Raw genomic sequence first — 7,294 nt, 5'->3', positions numbered from 1 at the left:
TCTGGTCCTGACACTCACTTCTGTTACCATGCAATGTGGAACCTGCTTGAGCACTCTGACACGTACTGTCTCATTAGATTTTCATATCAGCCTATCAGCCCTTGCTTTGCCCTCAGGTGACCTGTGTTCACCCACCAACATCTCTACTTACCGCCAAAGCCATTCATTCTCTCCAGGACTTGATGTTCTCATCTGCAAAATGGGTTCCATGGTGGTACCAGCCTCCTGAGATAAGGCAGGTGCAGCTCTCACACAATACCCAGCTCCACAGAAGTGTTTCACAGAGGTTACTATTATCATTACTCTTTCTCCCATTTGTAGCATAATGAAACTAAGACTCTAGTCAAGGAATTTGCCTGAGAACCACATGCTGACAGGCCAAGGCTGGAACCCCATCTCCTGGCTTCAGTCCATTGCTCTCCGCTTTCCCAGTGAGCTGAGATGTCCTTCCACGGTGACAACCATACGGTTCCTTCTCTATCCAGAGGGAGGAAGACGTAATTAATGCTTTCAAGAGAATCCAGATGCTTAGATGAAAGGAAGCTCAGGCATGTCATTACCCAGCTTTTCTGTCTTATCACTGCCTTTGAAATTTGTTTTGGTGGAAGAACATAATGGTTTCCCTAGGTCTCGTCCATGTGGCTAGCCCCTGGGCCCTGGGCTCCCCATGGCTCTTGTCAGCCCCTGGGCCTCCATCTCCAGGCCCTCCTCTAGCTAGCAGACTGGGCTCCCAACACCAAAGCCCACTGTCTACATCAGTTCTGAGCAGAGTTAGCGGTGAGCTAACTGGAAGCCCTCCCACTCCCCCCAGATTGCCTTCTTTGTACAAAAGGCTCTTGGTGCTTCTGTGTCCCTCTTTCTGCTTTGCTCTTTAATAGTGCAAAGCCTCCTTGGAGGGATGACACCAGTTAACACACAGGCATGAGATACGGCTTTTAGAAGGACTGGTGGGACCTTAGGACGCTAAAGGGAGAAGAGGAGCAAGGAAGGGGAAGTAGAGAAAAACTTCTCCTCCCTCACAATTATGGGGAAGGCTGAATCATTAGAGGCATGAATCAGATTTATTCTCGTGGCTTTTAAAATAAACACCACAGGGCTATTGTGACCTGACAGCCTGTCCTTATCCACAGAGGCCTGTGGTCTCAATTTAAAAAAGAAAAGACAGCACGTTCCAGCCCAAAAGATTGTGTCATCCTAAATGGGTGAGACCATCATTCTTGTTCTTCCACGGCAAGAAAGAGACCCGTGACCCTGGGCTCCTGTTTCCATGTCATCATGAGCCGGGTCAGGTCAATGTGGCAACTGGAGAGGAACAGACCATTGGATGTGGGCAAGAAAGGCACAGACCACAGCTGACAGCACAAAGGCAGGCATTATGGGAATGTTCTGTCGCCACCTGCTTTCCCAACCTCCCAGCCATTGCTGGAGCCCCGGGATATGGGGGTGCTGGCATATGGGAAGCAGAAGAGGAGATCTATCCTCTCGGATGAGGGCGAGCATTTCTATCCCCAAATGCCTGCCTTCACATCTGAGCTCATGAGGAGAGGGTGGAAACTCACAAAGTGCAATGGAGGGGTTCCAGGAAGGACACTTTCTCAAATATCTCCCCCCACTCCTTTCACTGAGTTTGAAATTCTGTCTCTCATTTAATCACTTATTCCATTTATTTCGCTCTCAAAGGAATCTATGGTTTTTTAAGAGCCTCTTTTAATATGCAAACTGACATTAAACAGTAATATTAAAGTATTCCTCCCAGCAAGCTGGACAAGCTGTCTTCATGGGGTGGGAGCTGGGTGGAGCCAGGCTGTCCAGCCTGGGGGGGGGGGGGTGAGGGGGAGGGGACAGAAAGGCAACCATGGAAACAAGTGGGCAACCCAACCGGCCAGGTTTAGAAAACAGAAAATCCTTTTTCCACCTTGTTACGGGTGGTAATGGGTCGCCTCCCCAAAGCTACGTTCAAGTCTGAACTCCTGCTACCTCAGAATATGACCTCATCTGGAAATAGGGTTGTTGCAGATGTAGTTAAGATGAAGTCATGTTGGAGTAGGGTGGGCCTTTTATCCAATATAATTGGTGTTTTTATACAAAGAAGATGTGAAGATAGGGGGGGAGAACACCATGCGAAGACGCCCAGCACAGAGGGAAGATGGCCACGTGAAGACAGGCAGAGATTGGAGCTAGTCTTTCACAAGCCAAGGAACTCTTGGGGCCACCAGAAGCTGGAAGAGGTAAGGAAAGACCCTCCCACAGAGCCTTTGGAAGGAGCATGGCCCTGGCCACACCTTGATTCTGTACTTCTAGCCTCCAGAACCATGAGAGAATAAATTCCTGTTGTTTAATGCCACCCATTTCTTGGTGCTTTGTTACAGTGGCCCGAGGATATGAGTATGCACACCTACTTCCGTATCTAACTCACCAAGTGACCTGAACAAATGCTGGCTCCTGTCAGGGATTTTGCAAAATGAGGTGGTTGGACTAGATCAACTAGGATCCCTTCAGCTCTCACAGCAGTTTAAGGATTGTTCTGAGGTTAGAAAAGCAGTCCATTCATTCAGTTAATTATCCTAGACTATATTCTGTGCCAAGCTCTGGGTGGTGAGCGGGACACTGCTCTAAGGGAGGGGATGTCCTTGTTTTTCAAAGGGAAGATGAACCAGTTAGAAAGAACTAGACACGGGCTTAAGTCAGCAGAAGCCTGGGCCCCACAGAGTCCCCAGAGCAGGTCCCGAAATGTGGGAAGCCATCAGTTGCCTGGGAACTGGACTTCAGTCCAGGAATGCAAGGGGGAAAACTAAAGATTTCCCAAGAGGTCAAAAAGGAAATTAGGGACATGAGAAATTAAGATGGCTGATAAATGCAAAGTGTTGAACTTGCATTTAAGGAATTTACAGTTCTAATTTTCTTGCCACGATCACTTTCTTCATTCTTCCATATAAAATTACATAGGGCACTGTTCTTTGAAATAATAGCCCACTTTAAGAAACACACACCTATAAAAGATGGCGAATCTCTGGAGGCTGAGTGTCCTGTGTGGTGCACAAGGAGGCCAAGCTCCGTTTCTCCGAATTCCAGTGGTCAGACCTGCTTATGTCTCAGGACCAACCTACCCCAGGACAGTGTAGAACACAGCACATTCACCTGTCACCCAACCACCATGCTGGTTCCAAGGCTGTATCTCTCCACTGGACTGGTGAGAGGGTGGTCAGTATTTTGCTCCTGGGCCTAATTCCAGCTACTTATTTGAATCCCAGCTCTGCGATGGACTACTTCTTGGCTGCAGCCCTCATGCTCCATAGTCACTCGGGCCTTGGATAAATGGTTAACTGACTACGTTCCTGGAGATGCTTTGCAGAAAAACTGCCAAGGCAGGCGTTTTGGCCCTGTCAGCTTTAACATTTGCTGGGCTGTGTTATTTCAACTATCATGATGTGGGCATCTGCAAAAGCTGTTGCCATGCTGTGGAAGCTCTGACCTTTTTGACTCAATACCCCGAGAATTGATGTACACCTTTTTGCCTCTGCCCTGTCATACCATTCAACTCACAATAAGGAGGAAATGACAGGTAAGTCCATTGGTGAGACAAACCTCTTCTCCTAATTGCCTTGTTATTTTTAGAATTTCGTCTTTGAGGAAAAGGTTTGAGAGGAATTGCATCCAAGTATTTTGGGGACTGAGTTCCTTGTTCTGGTGAGTTGATAGGGGTTGTCTCCCAGCTTCTTACAAGACTCAGCATAACTAAACATTGCATATGAGCTTTTGCCTGTTAGCTTTTCAAATTCTTAAAGGGAATTCAGCTTTATTACTATCAATACCTGATCAAACGTATATGTTTGTCCTGGGAAGGATGGTGAAAGGGAAAGACTGTTCATTCACAAGTAAAGACTTTGCAGAAAATTAGTCAGTGTTTAATTTTTGAAAACTTCCCTCTCTGTTATACCAGTTATTAATGGTTACATGTCCTAGGGAAGCTTTAAAGTTAGGAAATACTGCTCATTTCTAAAACTTGGGAGGAGGAGCCTGGAGAGCTTCTGAGTGTAGAAAAATTCCATGTAGGGAAGAGGTCCTCTTATAGATGTATCAAAATATTACAGATTCTGAACTGGGACTTAATCCTCAAATGTGTTTATTTTACTTGTCCTAATGTTCTACAAATATAAAACTGTAAGTAATAGTTATTCTTCCACTGTAGGAATCTCTAATGTGAAAATGTATTCTATGAAATAAAGTTTTTAAAAAAAAATAAAATGCTATAGGGGCATCTGGGTGGCTCAGTTGGTTAAGCATCCAACTTCAGCTCAGGTCATGATCTCGCGGTTTGTGAGTTCGAGCCCCGCTTCGGGCTCTGTCCTGACAGCTTGGAGCCTGGAGCCTGCTTCAGATTCTGTGTCTCCCTCTCTCTCTGGCCCTTCCCCTCTCTCTTTGTCTCTCTCTCTTTCTCTCAAAAATAAATAAACATTAAAAAAACTTTAAATAAAATGCTATATAATAAAAAAAAAAAAAAGAAAAGAAACATACACCTGTAGAAAACTAAGAGGTAGTTTTTAAGGGTGTGTGGGATTGTCATCTTCTAAGCCTTACCCCTTGACCAGGGCAGCCAGAAAAAGACACTGGAGCATTCAGAGTCCATGAGGAGACGTGGAAGAAAAGATGCTAGGAAAAATCCATCCATTTTTAAAATTAATTTTTTAGCAGTGCACACAGTTTCAAATGTCAAATTGAACGAACGTATTTGGAACAAAATACAAATTCCTTGTTCTACCTGTCCTATTCCACATGGTTCCACCCCAGGGGCCAGCACTGCCAACTGCTGTTTCCCTGGGTTTCCTCATCCCTGTGTTTCTAAATAACAAGTTTATGCTATCTTTCACTTCATCAATTCTAGATGCGATCCACTGACTTCCTATTGTGGTAGATGAGGATCTCAATCTCGTTCTTGGACACCGCTGTCCGCATCCCTCTGTTTCCTGTCCCTCCTCCTCATGTAGATTACAGTTTTTAGATCAATAGTCACTGTTTACATTGTCTGCCTAGACAAATATTATTCACAGTGAGCATTGTAGTGCACTACGATTATGTTTCCTTTCTTAATTCTTGTTTTATCTGTAGTGGATAATTGCCTTGCTTTTTCATTTACTTAACTTTTTTGCATTTAATTGTCAATTAACCCTACAACTTCCAAAAGTCTCTCAGAACATTTTTCTACAAGGTCAACAACATCAAGCAATTTAATTCTTTCTTTCTTTCTTTCTTTCTTTCTTTCTTTCTTCTTTCTTTCTTTCGCTATTGGAACCACCTTTCATGAGGACCTGCTTTCTCCTACAGGAGCTGGTTTTTGGTCTGTAGGCCTGCTGCATAGCTGTATTCCTGGGACTGACTTCTCTTTGCTGCCATCCCTAAATTATTTTTGCGTTTCTCTTTGGGTTGGATTTCCTGTTTCCTTAATGTCTTCCTCTTTTTGTTTAATACCTTGTTGGAATGGAATTTGTGCTTCAGCAACCTCATCAGGTTAAAAAGATGGTCCAACAGTCTAGGGTATAGCCATGCTCATCACCACACCTGCCTTTTGCGTGACACTGCTCCAACCTGGGAAATACACCTGCCCTATCACCTGGTCTACAACTGTCACTCTGGGATCTCCCTTCACCATATTTCTCATAATTTCTTCTCTGGGTTGAAGTTAATTTTCTTTATCCCATGTCCTTCTCTTCCTTGCTTTACTTCCAATAGCCTCCTTGAGAAGGATGCATGGGAGGTGGAGGTTTTGAGCCCGAAGATGTCTTTATTGTGCCTGTCCTCAAACTTGCTTGATTGTTAACTGACTCTAGAATTCTTTTTTTTTAATTTTTTTTTACATTTATTTATTTTTGAGAGACAGAGTGAGACAAAGTGAGAGTGGGGGAGGGGCAGAGAGAGAGGGAGACACAGGATCCGAAGTAGGCTCCAGGCTCCAAGCTGTCAGCACAGAGCCCAACACAGGGCTTGAACCCACAGACCATGAGATCATGACCTGAGCCGAAGTCAGACGCTCAAACAACTGAGCCACCCAGGCGCCCTGACTCTAGAATTCCAAGTTGGAAATAATTTTTCTAGGTTGGAATTTTTTTTTTCATAGTTTGCGGGGTGTTTCTCCACTGCCCTTTTATTTCCAGTGTGGCTATTGAGGAGCTATTTGAATTATTTTATATGTGATCTAGTTTTCCTCTCTGGAAGCTTGTAGGATCTTCTCTTTGTTCTGAAATTTCACAATGATGCCCCTTCACATGGATTTATTTTTAATTTGGGGGCTCTCACATGTGAGCACATGTGTGAGCAGAGAAGGGGCAGAGAGTGAGGGAGAGAGAATCCCAAGCAGGCTGCATGCATTCAGTGCAGAGCCCGGGGCAGGGCTCAACCTCACAAGCCATCAGATCATGACCTGAGTTGAGATCAAGAGTCAGACACTTAACTGACTGAGCCACCTAGGCGCCCCTCACTGGGCTCTTTGAATCTGAAAAGTCATGTTCTTCAGCTCTGGTAAATATTCTTAAACTATTTTTGATGATCTAGTCCCCTTAGCCTTCTCTGTTCTCTTTTGAAATTCCTCTTGGTCAGATTTTGGATCTTTTATACTTACCTCTAATTTCTTATGTCATATCTCCTAATTTCCATTTCTTTATTCTTTTTGTCCCACTTGCCAGGAAATTTCTTCCCATTTACCTTCTAGTTCTTCTACTGAGTGTCTCATTTCTGTCACCCTATTTTAATTTTCAAAAGCATTTTTTGTTGTTATTATTTTTATTTGGGGACTTTTCAGTAACACTTTGTTCTTGCTTATTGATAACATCACCCTCATTCTCCAGGAGTATTAATGATAACTTAAAAAAAAAAGTTTTCTTCTAAACTGCATTCATTCTATTTCCTCTAGATTTCATTATTTACCTGTTTGGACCTCTTTATTCCACGTCAGAGAACTTTCTCGATGTCTGACAAGACTTGGCTATCTACTCTTGGCTAAGACTGGGCTCTAAAAAAAGAGACTGGAAGTCCTAAATGCATGAAGGGAAAGATTGGCGTTTCATCCTGGGTGGTCCAAAGCCGTTGTGTATTGGGAACCTCCAAGTCAACGTCTTTCTTCTCAGGCTGGCCAGATTCCCCGAGGGAGAGTCTTCTCTCCCGATTGCAGGGAAATGTTCTGGATGCTGACATTTTTCAAGATGAATGAAGAAGTGAACTGGGGATCTCAGCATTCAGGTGCACATGCCCCCAGAAGCCTGTTTTCTGTGTAGCACACAGGACTTTATTTCCCTCCTTGGCA

At 44.1% G+C, this 7,294-nt stretch overlaps 1 pseudogene; it reads left to right on the top strand.

Annotated features, from left to right (window-relative positions):
• Positions 1-2,975: 2,975 nt before the first annotated feature.
• LOC123580932 lies at positions 2,976-3,471 on the top strand (annotated as a pseudogene).
• The last annotated feature ends 3,823 nt before the right edge of the window (positions 3,472-7,294 follow it).

The sequence above is a fragment of the Leopardus geoffroyi genome, chromosome A3, assembly GCF_018350155.1.
Source record: "Leopardus geoffroyi isolate Oge1 chromosome A3, O.geoffroyi_Oge1_pat1.0, whole genome shotgun sequence".
NCBI lineage: Eukaryota > Metazoa > Chordata > Mammalia > Carnivora > Felidae > Leopardus > Leopardus geoffroyi.
Note: the sequence above shows the minus strand (reverse complement) of the source record. Positions and strands in the feature narration are given on the sequence as shown.